Genomic DNA, 27632 nt, shown 5'->3' with positions numbered 1-27632 from the left:
GAGACACAACACAAGGATCCCCCTTCAGCTTACTGGGGGGTTCTCCCCTACGTAACAGAACGCCTTCGATGTCACTGAGGTTTCGGCAAGGAGACCTGTTGCCAGTGGGCCCCTGGCCCGAGATAATGGCTATGCAGAAGATGTTTGTTATTAAGAGCTTCTGCTGATTCAAATCTGATACGGGGGGGAGCTGTGAGAGATGTGAGCTGACCATATTGACATTCCTGGACTTCTGTGTTTTTCAAACCCAATGTGGGCTATCTGATTTCCTTGCAATGGATCCCTGGAGGGGCATGGTGGGGGGGGGGCACCTATTTCTCTAACTTGTGTATAAGTGAACTGCATGACCAGCTGGGAGGTCAGATCAATCCCGGCTATTTATTACTCAGAAACGTGACACCCCCCCCCCCACCACCCTTCTTAAATGCGTCTATCCCTTATGATTTAACCTCAGGCCTACAATATGTGTATATGCAGAGTGAGGTTATGTGGGGTAGGGGGCATGTTTTATGACCATTGCGCCAAATTGCTGTTTTTTTTCCAGCCTCGTTTAGTCTAAACAAAGAAGGATGCGTCTGTTCTTTAAAGACACTTTTATGTGGGGCTTTTAGTGTGTGAGTGTGTATCATATTTACAGTAGATGTACTTCAGCTACAAAACCACGAAGCCTGCGGATAAAAAGAAAGGCTTCAGCTCTCGTTTTTTACCATTGATTCACGAGCCTCCGTCTGCACCTCTGTGCTCCGGGCCCTCGGCGTGCCGTCCCCTTACCCGTCCCCTTATCCGTCCCCTTATCCGTCCCCTTATCCATCCCCTTATCCATCCCCTTATCCGTCCCCTTATCCGTCCCCTTATCCATCCCCTTATCCGCCGCTCCACGCTCGGGATGACTTTGCGGGGGACAACTTGCACTGGGGGTGGCTGGTTGGGTGAGGGAACCTGAAGTAGTGAAACCTTCCATCTGCCTCAGTCTCAGTCACACAAAGGTACCGGACCATGCTAGTCTACAACCAGTCTAGGTACTACTCCCAGTACCTCTCCCGGTATCTTTCTGGTTTCCTCTGTCGGGTGGGGGGGGCTGACTGGCGCTGCAGTATGCTCATGAAAGCCTGCAGCAGAGCCCAAATGAGAGGCGTTTAGCTCTGACCTCGGGGTCATTTAAGTCCGGTTTAGTGAAACCTCTACCTTCACAGCACACAAAGTGATGTCGGGCCAAGATGAAGGATCTGGGGGATGGTGCTCCATGGGATGGACACCTGCTATATCCTGATGATTTCAAAGGACTGGACAGAATCTCATGGAAACAAATGCTTTATAATGCAGTTGTAGTATGAATATCAGTGTCCATACAAACATTCTGCATTTTGAGATCATTTGTATCATGGAAGTGGTACTAAACCAGTTTGGTCAATCAGAATTAAAGTCCATTTAGTACAGTTATAGCTATAGTGCATCTTATGAACTAGGTGAGACCAAGATCTTTAGATTTTATTTTCAGGGGATTTAAGCCTGACAATCTGGTTTACCTACACCAGATGAAAATAAATGTTTTCTTTCTTAGGGTAATTAAGCCAATTCAAAATATGATATATACACATGTACAAGCAATAGATCCCATTTGTAGACATACACATAGGGATGTTAACAGTTTCAATAACAGAAATGAAATCTATGTTTCTCCAGTCCTACTAGTCCTGAAACCATCCTCACCCTGATTCTGGGACTAATTAAAATTCTCTGGCATGCATATTAAAACTGAGTAAATTATCAGCCTCTATCTCATTGATTGAACAGTAGTGACATCAATAATACAGGACTATGAACAATTAAAGTGAACACCCTAACAATAATCGAAAGGCATTTCTTTGTAATTGTTTATGCAGTGCCCCAAGTAGTCATATCAGCATTTGTGGTATGTAACACGATAACATATATTTGAGGAGCAGCGTAACTTATGATGGCGGCAAATAGATTATCCTTCTAGTTATATTGTTTGTGTTGGACCAGAATCTGCAGCCCTACGGACTGGTGCTTCCTCTGAAGGTCTGTGGAAGGTGACAGACCTATGGCCCTAAAAAGGTGCTGAGACACACTTCTGGAGGAAGGACAAAGCTATATTGTTCTAGGACCACCGACTGCGTTAGCCGAAGGCTACTCACCATGCTGTTAGCGCAGGGCATGCCAGGAAGTGCTGAAGTGGTTCAGGAAGCAGGCTTCTGACCCAGAGGTTGCTGGTTCCAGTCCCAGGAGGGAATAGCTGCAGTGCTGCCTTCTCAACCTGAATTTCCTCAGTATATAAAGGAAAACAGTGCTGATGAGGGAGAAGAATCATCACTGCTGGTTTTCTTATGTAGAATTAAGATCCCATCGCTGGTTTTTCTTGTTTAGTGACTCACTCGTCAATCACCCACTGATGAGTGACTCCCTCTGGTGTTAGGGTATAGAACTGCATAATTACACTTCGGTTGATGATGGCACGCAGGCACAGGGCTGTTTCATGTGTGTTTATGACAGATATGTGTGGTTTGCTTAGGTTGGTCGGCATTGGGTCTTTTCCTGTGAAATTCTCTATAGTCCTTTTTATTTTTGCATTCGTAATCTAATTTGGCGGCAATTTAATTCGATTTGTAAAGAAAAAACAAAATAAACTGCAGCCAAACCAACCCAAAAAAATATATAGATGATTAGTTTAAATTAGGGAAACTGTTATGCAGTAAATTAATTTAGCTTTGCACAGTGTGGGGAATGTGGTCTCAGAAAAATGTCCTTATTTGCTTTTTCACTTCACGCAGTCCTTCAGAGGGGGGCCTGGTTCTGTGCTCCCACTGAAGCAGTTGGGGGAACAGCGATGGTTTGGCTGTTGGATTTATATCACGAGAGGACCACGGTGACCACACTTGTACAACATCCAGGGCGAAGGATTTGGTCACTGCCTTCTCCAAGGCACGAGGTGCGTCATCTCTGAACTTCAACATTTTGGCCTGTATGGAAAGCAAAACACTCACGCTGAAATATTTCAAGGTTATAATAACCAAAACATGTAGGAGTAATAACATAAACATGGAGATAACCAGCTGTCTGTGGATTTGGGCAGTAAATCAGACATTGATATGCAGAAGAAACAGCGGCGCTCGCGCTGCATCTGTCGCTACGGCGGGCCGCGGAGCTGAGCTGTGGCGGTGACGTGCGTCGTGTCGTACACGCTGATTTAAAGTTTACAGAGCGCTCAAGAGCTGTAGCCCACAAGCCAGTGTGCACGAGTGCCATGAAAGACGGATCCTCCTTTGATGAATATGGAACATAATCTGTTTATAATGGAAAGAAATTGTGCATTATGTTTGTAAATAGATATGGGCTGTAATGTGTTCATGTTTCTAAATTATAAAATGTGCTGTTCCTACAAACTTTGAAGACATACCATTACTAGGCCAAACACTCAGTAACCTCATGAAGATCCATTCCAGGACTGAAACATCATCCCTAATAAATTTGTTTGAAGAAAACAGTGCATCCTTCCTCCATTTGAGCTATAATATAAAGTGCACATAACCTTTACTCTTAATATGGTTATTTGCCCTGAATAAATGTGCCCTGTTAGATTCCAGGCATCGCTTTATCTGACCATCTCATTATGCCGTTATTGCTTCTCAGATGGTCTGCATTTACGGCTTTTACTCGCATAAGCTAACCGTACCACCAAGAGCAGAGTCCCTTAAAAAAGCCCAGATGTCACTATTCTGGGCTGGTGCCGCTATCTCTTGGGACCTGGGAAGCGGTTGAGGGTTAGATTGAGGACGGGGAGCCTGAGGAGAGGATGCACAGGATCACAGAATGAAGGCTCAGATGCATAATTAGCGACTGACTCGTAGTGATTTGTGTAAGACAGTTAGGAGAGGAGATTTTAAAAGATTAAATCCCCACTGTATATTTCACAGGGGGGGCATGTACTTATTACATTGTGGGGACCAAATGCCCCCACAATATGATAAAAACTTATTTTGATGGTGTGGGGACCAGCTTTTTTTCCACCACCTGTGAATGCAATCAAAAATCTAAAAATGCCAAACATCTTGTATTTTGTTTGGTTACTTATGGTTAAGGTTAGGGCTGGGTGGAGGTTATTTGCAGTTCATGTGTGTGGTCATGTAAGTGTTGGGGGACCGTCACCCCATGCACAGGGCTTGTTCATATGTTGGTACCGGGTTGATGTCCACGAGCCGGGTGTGATGGGGCAGGCTGGGTTTCGGCCACCCCTCTGTGCGATGGCTCGTGGAACGGTCCCAAGGGCTGTGCATATGCAGGGCTGTCTCATTTGTCACACTGTGGGTGGGATATAACTAAGGATGTGTTCCAGTCTGTGAATTCTGTAGATATGTTTTGTAATATTCTCCTTCGTTCCTGCAGGCCACAGCAGATACGTGAGCCTTTCATGACCCTTCCCAACGTTTATTCTTGCTTTCCAGTCCCTGTGAAAGCTGCTAGGCTTCTCCCGCTTCGGTAGTTGTCTTGTTGGTGCTCTGCCATCCCTACCTGATCCTACCCCAGTAAAGCCCCCCGCTTTTCCCAAACAGATGTGCTGCTCCATGCCACAGCTCCATCGTATAAATGCCTGGCCATCTGAACCAAGGTCTAAGAAAAACAGCGAAGTTACAGCCGGTATCAGGGCATCCTGCTCGGTAAACAGGGAGTGCAAGTAAAAACGGCATAATAAAGAGCTATAGATTAATAGCTGGCTGCTTGTTTCCTGGTCATAATCACTTGTAAAATTAGTACTGGGAATGCCAGGCTGACCTCCCAGGCAATGAATGTCTGTGCTTTGGAAACGTCTGGCTGGAAACAAGTGAATTCGTTCAATCTCACGGGGCTAAATAAACAGGTACTGTAGGTAGATACATAAATAAATGCGGTGGCCTTTCCGTCCATATAGCGGCGATGGCTAATGGAAGGCCGTCTGCTGCTATGGCCCCTGTGTCAGGCTAATTGGATTCGGCCAGTGCTGGAGATGGGATCCTGTGAAGCAGATATTGCTTCCAGGACCAGGTGAAGTGGAGCCAAAGGCCCTGGTCCTCTTTCCACGGAATCGGCCTCCTCCACGGAGTCGGCAAACAATAGGTAGTTGTCACCAGCAGCTGATGTCCCTTTGATCAGCCAAATGAATGCCGCTGGCATTTCTTATAGAGTGGAGATTGCTTATCGATCTATATCAAAATATTCATGTTAATCCCAGGCAGCGGAGAGTATTTTCAAGCCGGGTTAGTAATCAGATTGCTGTCCTGTCTGGAGCAATTCGCTGAACTAGGAAGTGTAATCAGTCCGGGGTCCTGCAGTCAGATGCACTTTGCTGTTTAAATTTGGACCCCCGACATTGATTGAAGAGTCCCAGGAAAGGTGTTGACAAACTAAATTGTTTGCCGAAGCAGTGTTTTGCTAGAGATCAAGTCCAGGGTAATGCACGGAGAATTTGTTCATTACGGGGCCAGGGGCTGAGCAGGGAGAAAAGGTTCCAGCACAATCACGGCCGCTGACACGGCAGGGCCACGGATCAAACACGCTGAAGGACCTTGGAAAGTTGTCGGGGGGGGGGGGGGAGGGGGAGGGGCTAGCGGTCTGTGGGGTCTCACTCCAACAACTGTCACGAGGAGGGGGAAAAATTGAAGTAAATGAGTTGCTTGGAGGACAGAGGAGGACTGAGGTGCGTATGCGCTGGGTGGTCAACACCCCAGCCGGGACAGCGCACAGCCCTACAGAATTGAGCTGTCACTTCATTTGTTTGCTCAGATGACGCTCTCCCACGAATCCGCCATTAACCTTTTGTCCACCTTTAGCTACACAGCTGTGCTCCTTCCTCAGTGTGTGGTGCAGTAATAAGTTACCCAGGATTTCACTCTATGAGCTTCTGGTTCCACATCTAAACAAAGTAGGCAAAGTACGCTGATTCAGTTCAATGCTACACACATCTGCTGCAATAACATGCTTATACATGTAAGTCCTTTTATTATTCATATAGGACTATCTAATGGCCACTTTTCATGAAGGCAAGTTACATAAACTTCCAGAGTTCAGAAAGTCAGAAATTGACTGTTAATATCAAAGAAAGACTGATGCATCTGAAATATAAACTAAGCCCATTTGAAGCCTGCAGCCTGCATCAATAAGCAAAATGCTGTGTGACTTTTTTTTTGATCATTCATCTATTAGCTGTGTAGTGAGCTGTCTTCCGTGAATACTGTGAAATTAAACACTGTATGGTTTTATAGCGGCTGGCTTTTCCCAGGTTACTGTTTATTATACTTCGATTCATCCTTTTTGCTAGATGGCGAGTTCTCTTTTAAATCTGTCCCAGCGCCTTAATGATGTCATGCAGTTATTACCCAAAGAAATCTCCGAAGGGAGACCATGCCAGACCCGCGGAGATTATCCCGTTAAAGGGTAAAGGGCTAATGTCTTGCCATATGGCTGGGAGCATAACGACATGCAGCCTGCCGTGAGGTCAGTCATACATCAAGTATTAGTGTCAGGTGGGGATTAACGTTTCGGTGCGTCTTTGCCTCGGACTCCGGGACGGCGTGGGTGTTGTGGGCAAGTCAGGAGACCGTGAGCTCCTCCTGGCAAACACTTTCAGCAGCCCCCCTCGGCTGATCATTAATAAAATTGTCAGAAGAGCACGCAGAAATAAACGAAACGGGTGGGCGCCCTGATCCCCATCCATACGCTCCCAAACTGCCACTTGATTATTATCCCACTGGAGAAGTTCGTAAGCGCTGCGGATACAGCCCCCTTACCGGATCACGGGTGTTAAACGGGACGCTAATAAAATAAAATAAAAAAAACAAAACACCAATTACAAGGATGGAAATTTCAAAAGTACTTATAGCTACATGTAAAGGGGATGAGGGCTGTACAACACTATTATTTCCGTTACTGCGATCACCATTTACTCCAGTGTTACCGTAAAAGATATCGATTTATTTTCCGATTCTAACATCTAACAATTTGATTGTATTGTTTTATTTAGTTTTATATGCTTTTTGCATAGTGGTGGATAACTTTTATATAAGTAAAACGATAAAATTGAAAAGGTACTTAAAATGCAACAAACACTAAATGCAACAAACACAAACACGACTACAAAATTATTAACGCCTATGATCATATTAAGGCCAATTAATATGTATTAATCGTTCTTCTTTTTTAGTGCAGTATGATATAAGGGGACGTTTCTCCCCAAGCGAGGGGCGCATTTGGCGAGCGAGCGCGCGCCTGTCATCAATCACCCCGATTCACTGTCACCTTGTGAGTAAACAGCAGTTGTTTGGCGTAAAGGTGCGGCTGCATTATGTGAGATTGCTGTACATGACAGATGGATGCGTGTTTTGCCGTATGTATAAAAAGTCACACATAGCTATTAGCACACGTCGGCGCAGATGGCAAATTGCAATAAAATACAGTACATAAAACGGGAATCTTTTTTATTTTGGTAAAACGGAGGGCTGCCTTTTTGTCCTTGATATGCGGAAGTTCTTTGATTCTGAACCAGGCATCGACGTTTAAAATAGTTTTAAAATGTATTTGGGCAGCGGGCGCTGTGAATTTATACGATTTAGTCATTTTTAGTATTCCCTCGAATGTACTTCTGATCCTATTGACATTTTCCATTAACCAGTATGACCGTTCCTGATCTGGTGGTTTAGTATTTAATATTTGAATCATCTGTAAATATATACAGATATTAGTAAACTTATCCTAGATTAAATACTACTACTACTACTACTAATAATAATAAAACAATAATAATTAAATTATGTTCCTGACCTGCTCAAGTGGGAGAGAGACCACACAAACCAAGCAGGCTTTAAATGACCAAAACTCTTTACTTTAGATGTGTTGACTTAGTGGAGATGATTCCTGATTTTAGGGCTTGGTCCACCAGGAGGCGCTGTGATTGAGGAGCCTATTCTGTCAGCAGAGGGTCACAGCTAAAATCCCCCTGGCGGAGTCCAGCTGCCACACCTCTGAGAAGAGAACCCAAACACACCTGGCGCTGTCTTATTTGGTTTAAAATAGCCTTTGTTTTTATTCATCTGCGTAGCGTCGTTTTTGTTAGATATTCCATCCAAATGAAATGTCTGTCACTGAGTAACTAATGCCTGGCACAGGCCTCAAATGTAAATAAATGTAGAATAACACATTTGCAAAAAGGCTTTAAAAAATACCTGCAGGAAGCGTTGTTCATTAAACGTGTAACTTTCGTGCAGCTACGTGGTATTAAAATTTTTTACAGTGGGTGGTGAGAAAAAAGGACGTTTTTCTGTAGAGTACCTCTCTGACAACATTTTGAAGTGAAAATTGCCAGAGTTCTTTACACGTTTCCGTGACTTATCGCCATTTCCTAAGAATTTCCAGAGACTTGCGTGAATCTTGCCTACGGCATACATATGTTAGGAGTTAACAAGAAAACACTCACCGCCAATCTAGCGTAAGACGCAGCGCGATGAGAGGGACAGAGCACTCATGTAGCCTTGGAAATAAAAAGGCCCTGTGAAGTGGGCTCATTATTATTTAAATTTTAATCTATTTATTTATAATATTTTTTCAGAAACACGTTAAAATCACTTGGAGAAATTGTACTGGAAAAAGATTCTAGGTGCTTTATTTTTTTTTAAATGAAAAAGAATTGATGGTTTGGTGTAAAATAGAGCAGATGACAGGCAGAGTGGTGAAGTTCAGGGGTCACGGCTGTGTGCAAAGCTAAGGGCAGCCCCCTTGTTGCCCCTCCCATGTCCGACAGCTAGTGATTGATTGGCTAAGTTTGTCCAGCTCCCCTGTCCATCAAGGTGTCAGCGTCAATGACTTTCTGCACCTCCCTCATCCAGCCCCTGTACCTATTTGCCAGATCAAATGGCCTTCATACATTGACTTCCTCATCTTGGCAGGTATCACAGCCCTCTTAAAATGCAACAAAAACTTTATTGAAAGTCAGGCCTTTGTTTATGCCTACAGTCCGGGGTGTGGATAGAAATTCTGGGTCCCCTGACAAAATGTCACCTTGGGTCTCCCGCTAGGGTTGCCACTTTCAATCTGAAGAACTATGGGTCTCTCACAATGGGGGGGGGGGGATGAATTTACTGAGCTGGGGAAGGGGTCCCGTACTTTAAAGTTTGCATATCGGAGATTTAATCATTTTTCGTATACAATTCAATTAATTTTTTTATTGTCATTAACACAATGTGCGGCAGGGGTCCCTTATAAAATGCTGGGCCCCATGAATCTGCCAGTGTATCCATGCCCCTCCAATGCCCCTCCGATGCCCCTCCGATGCCCCTCCGATGCCCCTACTTATAATCTGAATGAAGTTTATATCCGGCCGATATTGTCTCAGTAGTGTGGTTCTGATCTTGTACGTATCAGATACAGACAGAGGCTCCCAAACACACACACACACACACACACACACACACACACACCTTGCTATGTCCTACAGGAAGCATATTTTCAGCTCACTACCACACACCTCCCCTGTGTGGTCTTAGGAAGCCCCCCCTCCATCCCATCACCCAGTGTCCTTGTATAGAATGTGCTCTAGCTCCTCCCACTAGCTGCCTCCCCCCACAGCCACTGCTTGCATATTATTCATATTACTGTTTATCCTGAAAATTAGTCGCCAGGATATCCCTTTGAGATTACAGCGATTACAGTGCTCCACTTCAAATACTTCCCAGATTTGCTCTAATGTAATACAACAACCATAACGTGTGATTAAAGTCATATTCGTGTACTGGCCAGATTGGTCGGAATGCATGTTTCTGTGCTGGGGCTGCAGGCTCTAAAAGTGGCTGATTTTCATAATGCAGTTCCGTCTTATTCGTTCAGCTCGCCTTTAGTGGATTTTCAATGCATGTGTCTGGTAATATCATTGTATTGTACAATAAGGGGACTGGCTTCACTGCAGAGCTGTCTTCTTACATTAAGTTTGCTCACATTCGAGTACTGGCAGTGCTAAAGGTTGCCTAAGGTTTCCCGCATGTTAATATGAACTGTCGAAGGTTGTCCTCAAGGTTTCTTGCATTGCGAGTACTGCTCCAGAATATGGCCTGCAGCTTTGACTTACCTTTGTCAAATTAGTTTAGCTACAAATCTGCTTTCAATGTCAAACATGCCCTTTGGATTTCAAAATATGCGTCTCTTTTAATTCCTGGAGACGTTTCAGTCCCAAGTATCTTGAATTCTGAAATGAGATACTACTTCTTCAAGATTCATTTCACATATTACTTTTTTTTCCATATGCTTTTGCACACTACTTATTGCTGTAATATATGTTTGGAGAAGAGCATCCTAAGAGTTAAAAGTCAAGTTTTAAGATAGTTTTATCAGTTTACAGCTGAATGTTTTTTTCTTGTGTCAGTCAGGAAGGCCTCAGACCTTTGCTGAGTGTAATACTGTTTACTTCCAGGTCATGGGGTCAGGAGCGGCTGAAGGGTGAGTTCTTAGTAACACTTTACTTAAAGCTGTCATCTACTGTATAATGCACTTCAGATACCTTCATGCATTATAGTCGCCAGTATAAGAATGAATAAAACATTACAATATCTTCTATAGACAGTCATAAGTCTTTATATTGTTGATTATAATACTTCATAAGCCCCAATGAAGCTTTCGTCTATTTTGATTGAAACTTACATAATGCATTATAATGGTCAGTATAGAAATTAAAGATGCTTTGTTCTCCATTATGAAGGTATCTATAGTGCATTATAGATGAGAGCTTCATAAAGCATTCATGACTAAACCTGACTATTATGCGTCATGCCTTTTTATAAATATGTATAATCATGTTTATAATGCTTTATGAATGCATTATAATGTGTTATAAAGGTGTTTACAAATTCTTATAGACATGGCATTCCGGCTCATTCAGCAGCTGCATATCAGCTGGGCTGACACTGACCGCCTCCCCCGTGTGCTGTTCACATCCTCGTGAAAGCCTTTGCGTCTCTGTGAACCCGATAGCACGTGTGTGTGTGGTTGCATGTCTGTTTCTGTCTTTACATGGCCCTCTATCTATGTAGCTATGTGGCGTCAAAAATATACACCGTACAGCCCCGGATCCTGGCCAGTGAATTGTCGTGGCCCGGTAGGCGCAGGGCCTGTTGTGGTGACTTCCCAGCATTATCTTCCCAGTTGTGGCTCCGCCCAGTTCCTGCCTTGCCTGCCATTGGCTGCCTGGTGCCAGTGGGCCGGAAGATGGTTTAGCCAGGAAGACGCAGGGCATAGCAGGTCTCCTAAACAGCCTGCTAATACATTAACCTCCTTCAGCTCCCCGCTGCAGTCTGTGCCGCAATTAAGCACAGCCAGAGCAGATTGCGGCGGTATTATAGATCACGACTAAAGCATATTGTCATTAGATTAATGTTCTCGTGCTCCGAGGCCTCCCCACGAGCTTCCAGTACAAGGACAAGTGTGAGTTATGCTTAATAATTGCATAATTATGACATCTGTTATCCTTGCAGTACCTATCAGTGGAAAATGGACTGGAGGAATAACAGGTTTAAATATGTGTTAACGCTATGATAGCATGTTTAATTGAACTACGGCTGGGGAGGGTAATGAAGATTAAATTAAGCCCCTGGATAATCGTCTGACAGAAAGATAATTGAGTTGCGATCCACGGCAATGAAGAATAGCTGATGGGAAGAAAAAAATTATCATTGCCTGCCTCACATCAAATAATCTTATTTCTCTCAGACAGAGAAACTATAATTTCTGTCCTTAGATTAAAGCGTGATTAATCAAGGAGTAATCCACACATCGAGTCAAAAGAGAATGACTTGCCGTCTTTATGTAATTTACTTCTGTTCTGTGAAGAAATACTGATTTAGCAAGGAGTGCTTTTTTAATCCCTCATTTTGCTTTTTGCGAGCGACTGGCCGCTTGATCCGATTTGAGGTCGAGAGGCTGACAAATGTGTTTTGTCTCGCTTGCCGTAAACAGCATCAACATCTTGGCCAAACTGGTGGTTTGGGGAGGTTTTGGACGCAGCCTCAGCGAATAGGAAGCGCCAGCTTCTGCGAGTTTTATTTACCCGGCAGGTGCAGGTTCCAAACAGACGTGTATCGTTTACTGTTCCTTTATCAGTTTTTATTGCTAGATTTTTCTTCTGATACTATTTATGTTCCCTCACCAAATCCTTAACCTCAACACTATCTGCTGTCCACGCACTGTCCTTCAGTGGACGATGTCTTCTTTTTTTATCTTGGGCAGATTTATTGGTCTTACCATCTGCATTTTGAGGAGAGAATCCCTCAGTCACTCCTCTTCCTTTCATCACCCCTGTCTTCATAGAGCGGATCAGGCCTATAACAGCATAGCGGACTCCAGGACTGTCCTGAAGCCTCTTAGTTCTTTCCCATCTTTGCGGAATTGCCCAGGTTGGAAGTTTTAGCACTTTAGCAAGTTGGGGGGAGGAGGGGGGCAAGGTCAAGGGTCAAGCGTAACCAAGGCTCGTGTCGTCGTAACTGGGGCATGCGTGTGTTGGTAGTTCTGAACAACCTGGATGGCTGTGACATTATGAAGAGAAAGAAAAGTGGTAGGAGGTCAGAGGTCATGTGGGAAAAACAACCGGTTATTAGTTTCTGGGAATTACGACAGAGCAGGGCTGTAATTCCCAGAAAGGAGGGACCCAGCAGCCTGCATGTACGTCTGAGGCCATTAAAATGTCACATTAGCCGTGTCACTTTCTCTGTGAGCTTCAGTTTGGGTTGTGCTGTGTTATCATACCAACCTGACTAAAGCCTCACGATGGCAACTCAGATGGTCATTTTATCAAGTCATTCGCATCACCTTGTAACGTTTTTTCAAGCAACGTGAAATTTCTCAACCAGAAACAGTGGAATGTCAATTAGTTTCGCACCAGTTGAGGGAGGGTGAGTCTGATCAAGGTTCATTTCATACAAGTGATCAATCAGAGAAGGCAGATAGTGAATTCCGCACAGGAACGGTCCAGCTTTGTGGTGGAAAGACAATAATAAACAAGCAGCAATGCTGTGAGGACTGAAGAGTATCTGTGAGGTCAAAATGAATATGATTTACCAAAGCGGCTATCAAGTTAAAGGTGTAAGGAGTGTGATAAGTTTTGCTGAAATGTCACGTGTTGTAGTTCCTGTTCCTTCTCCTCCTGCCCAGACGCATGTGGTTGCCATTAAGAATCTGTCATTAGGCCAGGAGAGCTGAAGTTCTGTCTCATTTCATGCCCACTGTGTGTCCTGGACAAATTCATATTGCTGTAGTGCAATACTGACTGTTATTGAGGGTCCAGCCCCAGCTATCAGACGTGGCAGAAGGCGGGTAAGGCCGTCTTCCCCAGCTACCGGACGTGGCAGAAGGCGGGTAAGGCCGTCTTCCCCAGCTACCGGACGTGGCAGAAGGCGGGTAGGGCCGTCTTCCCCAGCTACCGGACGTGGCAGAAGGCGGGTAGGGCCGTCTTCCCCAGCTACCGGACGTGGCAGAAGGCGGGTAAGGCCGTCTTCCCCAGCTACCGGACGTGGCAGAAGGCGGGTAAGGCCGTCTTCCCCAGCTATCGGACGTGGCAGAAGGCGGGTAAGGCCGTCTTCCCCAGCTACCGGACGTGGCAGAAGGCGGGTAAGGCCGTCTTCCCCAGCTACCGGACGTGGCAGAAGGCGGGTAAGGCCGTCTTCCCCAGCTACCGGACGTGGCAGAAGGCGGGTAGGGCCGTCTTCCCCAGCTAGGTTGTTACTACCAGAGAATGTCAGTGATCACATTCAGAGCCCTTAACCTTTGTCTGTGTAATGACCATAACTTTGTTTTATAAAGATATTTATCTCAATCACTCAATCAAAATTGGCTTCTCAGTTAGTCATTAATTTAATTGTTTGAAGGTTGGAAATTAGTCCAAATGTGGAAAAAAACAATGAAGTTCTGTCTCTTTCATAAATTCATGTGCAACTACCACAAATCAGCATGAAAGATGGAATCCGAGCTTTCCTATGATAGAAGAGTGTACTGAGATCTCTGAGGGGGCGGGCCTGGTTTGCTCACTGGGGCGGGGCACTGAGGTGGAGCCCGCCCATGTGACCTAGGCAGCCCCCACTTCACTCGCAGGCTGGGAAAGACACAGACGGCGGCAAATCTCTGTTTGTTCAGCCACTTCACAAACACACCCCCTCCGCAGATCAGCTCTGGTGGAGGAAGCCATCCTTTGTTATGATTTTGAAATTATTATTGGTGGTGGGGGCCCGCGTTAACCGTTTTAAGCGCACTAATAAATTTAACATGTCCGGCTTTGTTTTGCTTTCATTAGCGCTAATCACCGCTGCCGGCTTAGCTGGGCCATGCTGCGGATAACTGTGTTGTTTTAAACTGCGTGTGGTTCATGACTTCACATGCTGCGCTGTTCGTTTGTTCTGTCTTTGTTTATTTCTATCACTATTGGCAGTTTTATGCTGCGTCCATATCACTGTAGCTGCAGTCAGCGCCATCTTTCGCCATATTTGCCTGCTGTTTGCGTTTGTCTGTTCATTCGTCTGTCAGTGGGTTTTGTCTCTTGCGAATATGCTGCGGGGGGGATCCACCAGGTGACCTAGTGGACATTTGTTAGTTTTTCTGAAATCCCAGTAAAAAGCCCCAAAAAGGACACTGGGCAAACATGGCAGAGGTGTCAGTGTGCGGGCAGCGTGCACGGTCTACGTTGCGTAGTTCTCACACGTCTCATCGCCTTCTCGACACACGAGCCTCTGGAGTGACGGCTTCTCATTGGCTGCTGCTTGGCGTCGGGTCTTTTTGTCGTCGGTAATTTACAGCCGCGTTTCGCTTCAGGCCACGGGTCCAGCGGCGTAATCGCACCATAAAAGGCTCCCCGAGTTGATGCAGAAGCTCCTTCAGCGTGCGCCTCACTAAGGTGTGACTCCTGCACTGCCGTCTGCACCCCCACCTCCCCCCCCACAAACATACAGGGCGAAACTCGATCTTGTCGTCGGGCTGTGAGGGGATCTACACAGAGCTCAGCCCCATCAGGTGTTTCCATTCTAGGAATCAGGTCCTACTTGCCTGTTTGAGCCTGGCAAGGGAAGGTGAGAGGATGTGACTCGCTATGACTCGACATGACTCGTCGCAGTTCCCTGATCGATCTGGCCGAGGCTCACCAGACATGCTCAAACCTCATTGGCCACACGAGTAAACAAACAGAGAGGGAATGAAGAACGCTGACTGATACAGACATAAATCTAGGGCAGTAACAGGACTGGAATCCACAGGCTCTGTGTGCAGGTGCTGAGGAGGTCTGCGTGGCCGAGGGCAGTGTTGTGATTGTGTTGCGCTGTGATTGATGCTTTTCAGGGTCTGGTGATTTGCTCTTTTAATATCTCTGCTTTCTTTGAGGTTCTCTCAGTCGCTCTGCCCTCATTTTGGATAAAGTAAAAAAAAGTTTAAAAAAACAAAATGAATAACAATTCCATTGGACCATCATTCAGGATGGTGACGCTTTTGCGGTATGGTGGCCATTGCAATAGCGGCCCTGCTCTGATCCTTGGGGCCGGGTCAGTAAATGGACACCACCTGTTTAAACGGCCAGTGCCATGTTAGGGTCAGGACGGGGGTGTCCCGTTTGATTGCCCATCGCCCGTGATTGAAACGCGGCACACAGGCCCAGCGGTAACTTTAAAAATGTTCCGGAAGTTTGGTTTACCCTTTACGGCCCAGGACATTTCCTAGTACAAGTTAAGCAGTCAGGACAGGAAACCATTTTCCGTGGCTGTAAGATGTCTTTAATGACTGTCTAACTGGAAACAGGCGGGTTTAATTCAATGCCCGAGGCAGGCAGAATGGCCTTGCTACCAGACCTTGTTAGAATATTTACTGCTTCTTCGATGGGAGCCTTTTTGACACTGCAGCAGTAAAATTTACAAGGAACCGCTTTTTAGCCCAGTCTGCGCAAAGTGTGGTCACGACACCAAAAAAAAACAACTAGCCTGACCATTAGCATTATTAGCATTATTGTGTTTGTAGTTATGTGGATGAAAAGTTAGCAGAGAGTCCAGCTTCTTGGATGGTGCAGTTTGAGACGAGCGCTCTGAAGTCCAGGGAGGCTCCCGTGGTCTTGGTAAGCTTGTAAAAGTTGACCTTGGTTGGGATTCTCACTCCAGGACGTCAGAACGGGTGTCGCCCCTTAAGCTGCATAAAAAGATATGTTTGGTTTAAATTTCACCATGCCAGTCAGCCCCAAAACAGCCACATGCCCTCACCCCCTCAGAAACAAGTGCAATAAGTTCATTTATTGTATGTAATTATCTGTGAAATACATACGACATGTAAGCACTCATAACTTCATAACTGGAAACAACAGCAATGCAAACTCACCACTTTTGCAAACAAACGTGCAACAAAACATGGTGCTACTCTTGGTAAAACGTACACCGGTTAACTAGCTGATAAACTATTCAGTGAGGACCCAAATCTTAGGAAGGGAAATACTGTTTTACCTTTGTGAAATGTATCAAATAATAAACAAACGAGCAAACAAACAAACAAATAAGTATCACATAAACTCATGATTTACAATTTGGTGTAAAAATAAATATAGCTGATTATCTAAAGTAATTGAGTAAATTTTTACAGCCATCAGGTCATAACTATTTGTAGTGTTGTCATAACGGTATAATGTTAACATTTTGCATAATACCTCAATGTGTTTTGCTATGTAATAATTAGTAAGCACTGCTTCAGTGAGCGTGTCTCCTGGGTGTGTGTGAGTGTGCATGAGACCGTACCCTGTCGACTGGGCAAACGGAACTGAGACCACCATGGGTGAGTGGGAATCAGCCGCTGGCAGCCCCCCATAACTTGGGACGAAAGTGAGTGTGACCGCTCCCCCCCCCCCCGTCCCTTAACAAGGCCGCAGAGGGCTGTTTCTGCTGAGTGCCACCCCGTCGGGGCAAGCGGACACACGTCTGCTCCACTGCCATTTCCCTTTGTGCCCCCCCCCCCCCCGCTAGATTTAAATGAATGCAGTCAAACCCAATTAGGTGGGAGTGAGAGCAGGCCGGGGGAGTCGCCCTGCCAGCAGTAACTTTGTTCAGCTGGTTCCTGCTGAGGTTGGCCTTCTGCTCATGCTCAAACGAACCACTTCATGGGCACCTGAAGCACAGGCTGTGGGACCCCAGGGGAAGGGAATCCCCGAGGTAGCAGGGGTCGCTCTGGGGAGCTCCTGGGGCCCTCGGGTTTGATAACAGAGGCCAGTGCTCAGGAGAAGATGGGACTGGTGCTGTGTGTGTGTGTGTGTCTGTGTGTGTGTCACCCACAGCTGTGCCCACAGTGCATGGGAGTGTGACAGGGAGCCCTGGGTCATAGCACCAGTTGACTGGTCATTCGTCCACACTTCACTGCTTCTAAATGTCCTCCCTTTCAGGAAGGTGAAAAGCGGAAATCACCGCGCGCCTTCAATTAAAACCCCCCACCACAGGCGCGGCTTTCAGTCACTTCACTGCAGTCACTTTGTTTTTATATAGCGCCTTTCCCAGCAGGGCCGCTTCAAAGCTCCTAATAAATAAAGCATGATGTGAAGCAGCGGCATTTCAGCTTCCAGGATGTGTCTGTTCATATATGCGTGTCATTTAATGGTGATCGTTTTATTTCTATATTTCCTAATTTTCTATATAAATAATACTTACAGAAGCTGGCATTTCCAGTGCTTGGTCCTGCGTTTTCCAGCTGCATGCAAGTGTCCAAGTCTCTCAGTATATTATTTGTAGAATCTTTCGCACATAAAAACTTCACAAGGAGTACAAAGTAAAGTTTGGCTAAATACCACCTTCTGCCCTGAATGAGCGTGACATTCATCTGCCAGGCCTTCTCCCTCCTGATGCCAGTATAAATGGCATTTCTGCTAATCTCACTCAGTAAGGAAGGAGATAGGGGGAGTGGGGGGGGGGGGTAAGATGAAAATTATAAACAGGAGCAGGAAATTAGACGGTTGGGATAATGTGTAAGTGAGGAAGTGGCAAAAGTAGACTGCTCCTTATTAAGCAGCAATACATGCCTTTAAAAGCACTGATAGAGCTATTTTGTGTGTAAAAATCGGGACAAATGCCTCTGTCTACTTTGGGCACTTTGGGAAACGTTGGGCACGTCCTTTTTTGAAACCCACTCACCAGCAAATGCGTACAAAACTCAGACGTTCCGCCGTGAATGATACGCAGCACATTGTCCGCTTTAATGTACCCATTTCACTTTTTTTTTTTTTTTTTTTGCGGCCATTCAGTCAGAGGAGTTCCTGAGTGTCTCTCTGAGGATGCGATTGAACTGTTGCTATAGAAAGGAAAAGAGGAGAGAGAAAAAAATCAAACAGCTATGACACAATTTTCCACACGGCTCTCAGCTGCCATGTGTATGAATGGGGCGAACGTGAGAGGCTCTATGAAATATGTAAAGCCCCCATCCTGGCCTGCTAAGGGGGGGGGGGGGCGTGTGAGAATCTTTGAAGAGGCGGTTCAAGGAGGAGTCAGGGAACGTGGGGTCGTGGGGCAGACTCTTTGATCCTTTGCAGAATATAGCCCCACAGCTGATCTGAGAGCCAGCCTGACGGGTTGCCCATAGCAGATGGCTGCTTTGTTGCTGCCAAATAAAAATCCAATAAAAATGGTAATTATATAAAAAGGGGCTATGTGGCTGGCAACCCTTGCAGTGGGGGACACTTTAGCATCCTGCGTTGGCCTCAAGAAGCGCTAACGTCTTCTTACCCGGCGCCCACGGACGAGCCGTTCCGACACCAGAATGAATGCTGCTGGGGGAGTTAGAAGGAAGCTGGTCTCTGGTGACGCGGTGTGTCCTCAACGTGGTCGAACGTCGACCGGTTGAGTGTTGCGAGTTTTCGTCGCGAAGCTGGAAGTTCCATCTCGGGTGTTTTGGATGGGTGTTTGAGACGCATCCGGGCCCGATGGGGTCCTCCGGAGCGGTCGATACGCTCGATGGGGTCCTCCGGAGCGGTCGATACGCTCGATGGGGTCCTCCGGAGCGGTCGATACGCTCGATGGCTACTGATCTAACATCGCTGAGGATGCGGCACTTCCTGAGTTGTGAGTCACATGGTCCATGATGGGAATTAAGGGCGTAAATACAGAATGGTGCGTCCTGGTGGTGACGACTGCATGATCACATTTACTTACTCATTTGGCTGTGAGTTTGAGTGCAGTTACTCAAAGTGTGACAAAAAGAGGCTTGTCACTGCCAGTTAGTTAAGGCTACCTGGTTATTCAAAACTGTCCCTCTTGCTAGATATCCATGTCTTTCGTCGTGACAGGAAAGTGGAGAAAGCAGTCATTCTTGTGACATAGTCACTAGCATCTTATACTGGGTCTTGTATGTGTAGTCATAATCACAGAGTATTCAATTGGTTGGTTGAAACAAAATCTTGGTCTGGACTTTTACTCTCTGGACCGGAATTACCCACCTCTGTGAATATAGTGCTTAATTTCCTACCAAAAATCACGCTGTACAGTTTACTGAAGGAATTCCGGTTAAGTCCCGTTCAAGAGTCACCCAGGGTTCCCCCCCCCTGAGATTTGAACCTGCGGTTCCTGAAGCTAGCCATGACCTACTGGCTCTCATTCATATTCATATATAAATTTCAATTTTTGAATGGGGGCCACAAGCCAATTGTCTTGGCGTCATAAACATGCCAGATCAAAACAGAGGCCGTCGGAGTTTGACGGGGCCGTTAAAGTCCGCAGGGCGACAGGACAAAATGCCTCCGAGGCATCAAGGCCTGTGTCTGCAACCCCCCCCCCCAAACACAGCCCCATTTCTGACAGCAGGTTTTAATGACACGATTTACAGCTTCGCCCCGGCTGGGCCAGTCACAGAAAGATGACAAACAATAAATATACGAGGTATTATGCTAACAGCGGACACACAATACCACGTCAGTTACAGCCCGGCAGAGATACATTTTAATTTGGTTTTTCATAAAAAATTTAAAAAAAGAAAAATACAACTTGGCTTTGATGCCGCGATTCCCAACACGGGCTCGCCAGTCGGACGTGTCATCCAGGCCTGCTGCCATTTATCACCCTCTATATATTTTTTTTTTTGTCCTTTTCATTTAATGTCATCGCTATGGAAACCGACAGCGCCCTGGAAATCATTTTCAAAACAGCTTATTTGTTAAGGAGGAACAAGTGAGGTTAAAATATGTGTTTGGCACGGAGGGGCCCTGGCGGCTCCCGGACAGGCACGGGCACATTAATAAGGAGAACACAAGGGGCCAGCGGGCCCCTCAGCGCCCTTTGTAGGGGCCAACCCCTCTTTCACAGGGACTTTTATCCGCGCTCCTCGTTTCCGTGTTGAGACTCAGCGGAGAGACTGAGATGCATGGCGGGGGTGGGCTTGTGTTCCTTCTAGCGATCAGCTGCATATTGAACAGGGGTTTCTGTGTGCCAGGCATTGAAGTGCCAACTTTATTTTACCCCCTCCCCCCCCCGCCCATGCCTAGATCCTTCCGTTATAAACTTTGGGGTCCTGACTGCACTGGATCTGACCTGCTCGTCCTTTATGATGCCTTTTTTTCCCCTCCAAAACGGACATGGGGCTCGCGGCGTGATTTACATGGCCTTTTTATTTGACGTCGCTGTCGGCCAGATTATAATTATGTATGTCACGTGGCTCCCCTGCTTGCCGTTGAATGCATTAATCAGATTAGCGTTATAAGGCAGAACGGTGGGCACAGCTGTTTAAAAGTGGAGTCTGCAGACGACTGTTTGCTCACAGGCAATAAAAGCTCAGCTGGACGGAGACTTTGACTTTTTTTTTTTGCGGAGCCTCTAAGTAAAGTCGAGCTCCGTGTTTTCATTTTGAAACGGTCTGGAAGGTAACTACTGCTGTCCAATTTGGTCAATTTATAATCGTTACGATGCCACCCGGTTATATATGAACGTCGTCCAGCAGGTTTGTTACTTTTCACTCCTGTTTTAGTTCGTTGCTTTTTTTCCCCCCCTTTTTTTTACACGAGTGCAGTGCATTCTGGGAGCGCCGACATGCCCCGCACATCCTGAGGCGTCCTGGATGTGGCGCACGGCACGGTGCGCCCGCCTTGGCACGTCAGAGCGACGCAGGGCGCTCTGTCGCTGATGTCATTACCGTGCTGGCTGAGGAAATGGAAGCCACCCACCCCTGACAAATGCGGACGTCTGCAGACCTGCTCACTGGTACCGTTTGTACACGAAGAACCGAAGTTCCATCTCTGATTAAATAACAAAAATTTTCAGTCATTTTTATAAACGAAGATGTGAAGCGTGCTCCAAGTATCTGTGGGAAAGAGCAGCTTTTTCCTCCTCTGAGTTAGACATAGCTGGAGGGGATCAGCATCTTCTGGTTCAGCAAGCAGTTTGGGGACCCGAGAGTCAGCGAAGCCACACGTGACACGTCCCAGACTGCACTTTTTTTCGTTATTGCATGGGTCGGTCGGCAGTGTGAGAATAGGCTCCGCCCACGTCGGATCTGCCTCCCCATTGGCCATTGCTGCCCGCCTGTGTTCTCGCCCCCTCCTCCACCATCCTGCTGTCTCTCTGCTGGCACCAACACAGCAGTGAGTAGCCCAGGGTGCTGCACTCAGACCTGCTCTGATGACATAAGTTAATAACACCAAGCTGCAGCTACAGTAACTTGACCGCTTACAGATCCGAGTAGCTCTCTGCGAAAAGGGGGAGAGGCCAAACAGATCCTCAGTGGAGTGGGTGTGTTAATTGAATGGAGGGGGGGGGGGGCTCCTGGGATGGAAGCTGGGGGCACTAAGTACAGCTGCCATGAAGCGTTCCAAGGGGTAGGCACACCTGCCAGCCCACCCCCCTCCACATACACACACACTCCTCCACTGGTTCAGCTTCCCACCGCCGCACCGCCCCTCCCTGATTGGACAGGAAAGATTAGGTGGATCAGAGTCGCCCCCCAGCCACATCCCAAACAGACCCACTGCTGATGATCGAGGCAAGGAACTTAATGCTGCCAAGAGCGGAGTATCGCTTCTATGGACGTCATAGTGCTCCACAGGACTGTCTAGTCCCAAAAAAAAGATGCGATGTTCTGGGTAGAAGAGGCATTTTATTAGATCATGGTCTTTAATACACTGAGTGAAAATTACTCCGCAATCTTCCCCTTACCTGAAGGAAAACTGGCCTGCATCTTAAAGAGATCCATCTGATTCTACATCTGCAAACTCTCTCCTTCCCTAATTCCACCATTTGTGAGAATATGACAGAGAAGGGGAGCAGAGAAGCCACACTGAAACAGTTTAGGTGATAAGTACCGCAAGGGGTGAGATATTTTGCCCACATGCCGATAAACTGGCCTGCCGTTAAGCGCCGATTGACCCAGGTTGTTCCTGTCATCTCCCCGACTTGTGATTTAGTCTCGAGCTGTAGCTGGTCTCTCTCAGATCTGTGTCAGGACTTGCCGCCAATCAAAGTGCCTGCCGACAGTTTTTCATGACTGAGGACAAATTTTCCTGGGTTCTGTAGCATAGGCCCAACAGCAATGCTTCTCCTGGTCCAACAAGGACCCACCAGCCAGCCTTCCTGCACCAGTGCTTCCCCCTTCCCCTTTGTGTGGGACTACATGTGTCTGTACCCAATTCGTCATGTGGATGATGGACATTGGACAGCCCGAATCCTCCTGTAGATGGTGGTGCGGGGGGGTCCAGGCAAGCTGAGGGCACTTATCTGGAAAGACCAGCTGTCTCCCATTGATCGTGACACTCCCCAGACCCGACCAGCAAACAAGCCCCACGCTGGCTGCCATGAGGACGACTGTCAGTCCCGATGACGGATGGGTCGCTCGCCCATCAATCTGATGCTGGCTACTCGCATGGAGGGGGGGGGGGGCTGTCGACACCCTGCAGAGGCCACACCCCCGGAGCCTGGACAGGAATGAGCCATGACGCTCTGTGACACACGTGGCATCTCGTTTTAACATCAGAGTGTCCTCAATAAGGGGTACAATCCCTGAACAATGTAGCTCACAGTTTTCCATTCATGTCCATTTATAGAACTTTCTTCCCACTTTAACAATCAAAGTCAAATGGCTTGCAACAGGAAATCAGACTTGAACCCAAGAGCCTTTTAGGGAACAAGTTTTGGAAAGAAGTTTTTGAGTCTGTCCAGTGTCACGTAAAGAGTCTGCACAAGAAATCAACAGGAATTCATATGGTTGGAGCTTTAAACTTGTCTTTGCAAAATTTCCTCTTTCCAGCCCACCCCCTCACCCCAAATTTATGAGACTAAATTGCACTTGTGTCTGAATGTTGTGTTCCAGGGATATACCTAAAATTACTGCAGGGCTGATTGGTTGAGGCAGTCACCATGAAGGGGCGGAGCGACAGATGACTGTCCAATCACAAACAGCATGCAGACAGGGAAGTTTCTGACTCTACCATAAAAAAAAGACACAGTAGCCGTGAGAACAGAACAGCGTGCATGTTAATTATTGGCCTGTGCTGGATCTCATTTTTATTTTGCGTTGTAAATTCAGATTTAATACAGAGCAATTTCTGACATTTCAAAATTTCCATTTGTTGTTTTTTTTCCTGCTTCCTACTTATATGGTGCTTTGTGAGTTTGATTTTAAGAACAGTTGGTGGAAATGAAGTTAAACTGCTCATGTATTAATCAGATAAGAAATCATAGCAATATGCAGGGCTTTCCGAAATTAAGCAACCGGCAAAATCCGCAATAATCTGCCTGAAAGTTGTTTTCACATTACCAGAGGTATTACCTTGTCAGGGCCATTAGTCAGAGGTGTGATTGGCTGTGATTAGCTGCTATGGTCCGACAGTCTGCGCTGAGAATATGGCCGTGTTCTCCGTGTTCCAGCCCAGGAGGCCAATCATCGTTTTCCTAAGTGAGGAGGGGATATTTGGCCAGGATGTACAGTGGATGTACAGTGGAATCTCTTCCCGTTGTCATTTGTAAAGTTCCCCCACCTGAAACTTCCATCCATCCATCCACTTACTTCCGCTTATCCGAGGTCGGGTCGCGGGGAAAAAAAAAAAAAGTCCCTAGAGCTAGCTTCTGCAGCCGAGGATCGGACCGCCAAGGTCCCCGCCTTCGGCCACTGCCCGACTCGCACTGCACCCGACCCCTATGGCCCCTCCTACAGGTGGTGAGCCCATTGGAGGGGGGACCCACGTGCCTTGTTCGGGTTGTGCCCGACCAGGCCCCATGAGTACAGGCCTGGCCACCAGGCGCTCGCCATCGAGCCCCACCCCCAGGCCAGGCTCCAGGGGGGGCCCCGGTGACCGGCATCCGGGCAAGGGAAATCGTGAATCCGTGTTTGTATTCATCATAAGGCCACCTGAACCTGTAGCTTGATATTTAAAACACAAAGTTTAGCAGTATGCACACACACACACACACACACACACAGACCTGTACTCATATATTTGTGGGGACCCCCCTCCCCAGCCCTAATCTTAAGCATAAGTCATTTTTAGTTTCTTGATTGTAGTCACAGATTTGTCTAGAATTGAATTTCCCCTTGTGGGGACCGAAAAAATGGTCCCCACAATGTCAAAATAACAGGTTCTTATCACATTGTGGGGACATTTAATCCCCACAATGTAATGTATACCTGGACCACACACACATGCTTACTACTAACAGCCCCTGAGCTGTGGTTGGTCTGTGGATAATGTGTTGGTTTGTGGAAATCAGTAGGAATTATAACCCATTTTAGCAACTGGAACTTCCTTCTGGAGGCAGCAGAGGGGCCGTACAGTGCAATCTTACCCATAGCTGATGTTCTGAGTTAAAAAGGGCAGTGGGCTGTGTAACCCAGCCTCACGCAAAGTTATGATTCTCTTTGAATGAGATGATTTTACAGTGAATATGACATAATACCTCATGTAAAAAAAAAAACAACCTGCTTATCTTTTCACCGACTTCAAAAAATAAAAATCTCTGGGCTCTTTTTTCCCATCCGAGTGAAGTTCCCAGGGTCTCTGTGGCCAATAAAAACCTAAGAAGATAAAAGAGCAGTCAGTATCAGCGAAGGATAAAAGCTGTAAAAATGCTCAGTATCATCCGGTGAAAAGCCGGCTTCTTTACACTCAATTGTTAAAATTACTTACGCCGCTCCGAGAGACAGAGGAAGAGAAGAATTTTCAACAGATAGTTTCCAGGGCTGTAAATAGATAAATGTTTTTTTGCAGTTGTTTTAATTTTTTTTGAGAAGTAATTAAGCGGTTTAAAAAAAAGCTCATTATGAAGCACTAGGTGAGTAGCTATATTAGGCTGAAAACAAAAAAACGTGTAAAGATACGGCAAAAAGAGTAATGCATATTCCCTCTGGCGATACTGTGTGTCTGCGAATTGTACTGGTAGTACTGGAACCTCATAAAAGGAGCGGGTAAAGAGACATTAAAATATTTGGCCCTCCTGAAGATAAACAATTGGAGGTATTCATTGCCTGTTTTATGGGATGTCCAGAGATTTCTGTCTGCAGTTAGACGGGTCCAAGCAAAGAAGCCCGGCTCGCTGACTCCAAACCAATTTGCAGAATCGAGGAATTAAAAAAAAAAAAACATCAGAAGACGCTGCGTATACTTTGTTCTGCTGGCTGAGCCCCTTTTCACCGTTGGGTTCTACAAACCATCTGGGTCCGTCTTTCAGCCTCGCTGCAGAAGCACAGATGTATCTTTTGTTGCTCGCTCCAAATTATAATAAGCAGTTAAAATATTTACCGAGGTAATTTTTTTTTAGGGCGGCATCTCCTCTCTTTTTATTATTATTATTATTTATACCTTTTCACGGACAAAAAAAATGGAGATGTCCACTAAATGTGATTGATTGGGCTTATAAATGGGCATTATTACCATTAAGCTGCACATGTCAGCTGGACCCTTTGTGTGGCCCAGTGTTTCTAAGCTAACCAGTGATCCATGAGCATGGACAGGAGGGGCAGGGAAATGTTTGCCTGAAAGAAATGCCCATTTTTCTATGGATTGCTCCCTTGATTAAAAATACAGCTGCAGACACCAGTGAGAGAAGGGGAAGAAAAGAAGGGAAGAGGAGGGAGGTACAGGGGGCAAGGAAGGAATTTTTTTTTTTTTTAAAGGAAAATCCTTTTCTCCGCAAAGATTAATAACTTGAGCCGGTCATGGAGCCGGAGGAGCGGTAAGAATGACCACATCAGAGAGGGGGGGAAATAATTGGATTCTCTGCATCACCTAAAAAATGTGCCTCACGTGGGAACCGAAATCTGGAAGGGGGGGCGGGGGGCGGGCTTACAAATCTTTGTTTTTGTTTTCAAGTTTTATAAATACAGTGCGAGTGTTAAGACTGAGCGGGACAGGGCGGGGATGCCTTAAAGTGACAGAACTCCGGGGCGGCATGAGGCGGGGCAGTCTGTCACCTCCGGGGAATTCTGCACCGCTCAGGTGGTCTGACTGTTTAAATCAAGCAGGCCAACTTTTTAAGAACGTTCACCATAGTCCCCCCCTCCCCCGCATCGATTTGCCCTGTATTACACCCCTCCTGTTCATTGGTTCTCCTTCGATACAACTCTGAAAAAAAAATACATTTGGCAATATTTTCAGATGTGGTGATGGATACGGTTAGGAATTTGCCTAGAACCAGTTTTGTACGCGATGCGCACGTTGATGCCGCTGCTGACATCACATGGGTATGTGTCAGCAGTGACTCATGGGAGGTGTCACCTGTCTGGCCTCAGAGCCCCTCGGCTTCCTGTTTAGCTGCTTGGGAAGTAATGAATGCCTTTGTGCTCTATAGACTATATTACATTATAAATTAAGATAATTTAATGAGATAAATTAGTTTAATTTAATATATATATATACACACACACACAATTACATTTTGCTTTTTCCATGTGTTTTAGATGTCCTGGTTATTATTTTTATCTCCCCAACAGCCACTGTACATATAACTTCTGTTCTGTAGCAAAACAGGACAACTAACAGGGTTAGGCACAACCTTAAAATATGATGTTAAAGACTCTAGTACCCAAATGGGGGGTGGGGGGTGAAGGCTTTTCTGCTATCATTTATCTGCTAAACAGTTCAGTGCCATGAGAGGAGGGCAGACTCTTTCAGTTAGAGAAGGACTTGGTTCGGTCTGTCACATATGAGCGTTTAAGGCAGAACCTGTCTGTGGAGGTGTCCTTTGACCGTCCTGTGCAATCTACCTCCTCACATCTTTGTCATCTGTCCGCATTCACATCGTGTATTTATTAAGTGGCAATTAAAAATTGGTAGGACTTTTTATGCCTCTAAGAATCTATGAACACATTCACAACTAACGCATTATAATATATTAATTAAAATTATAAACATGGTTATAAATATTTTTAAAATATTCATGTTTATTACGCATTATGAATGCTTTTATCTCTCATCAACTATTGATACATTCATAATGCAGTACAATGCACTCAATTCTTATGCCAACCCTTATAATGCATTATGAAGGTATCTGTAGCACTTAATAGATGAGAGCTTAATTGTAGCTTATGAAGTATTATAATCAATACTATATTGCCTTATGACTGTCAATAGAAGATGCTGTAATGCTTTATTCATTCTTATACTAGCCATTACAATGCATTATGAAGGCATCTAT

The sequence above is a fragment of the Paramormyrops kingsleyae genome, chromosome 11 (assembly GCF_048594095.1).
Source record: "Paramormyrops kingsleyae isolate MSU_618 chromosome 11, PKINGS_0.4, whole genome shotgun sequence".
NCBI classification, from domain to species: domain Eukaryota; kingdom Metazoa; phylum Chordata; class Actinopteri; order Osteoglossiformes; family Mormyridae; genus Paramormyrops; species Paramormyrops kingsleyae.
Note: the sequence above shows the minus strand (reverse complement) of the source record.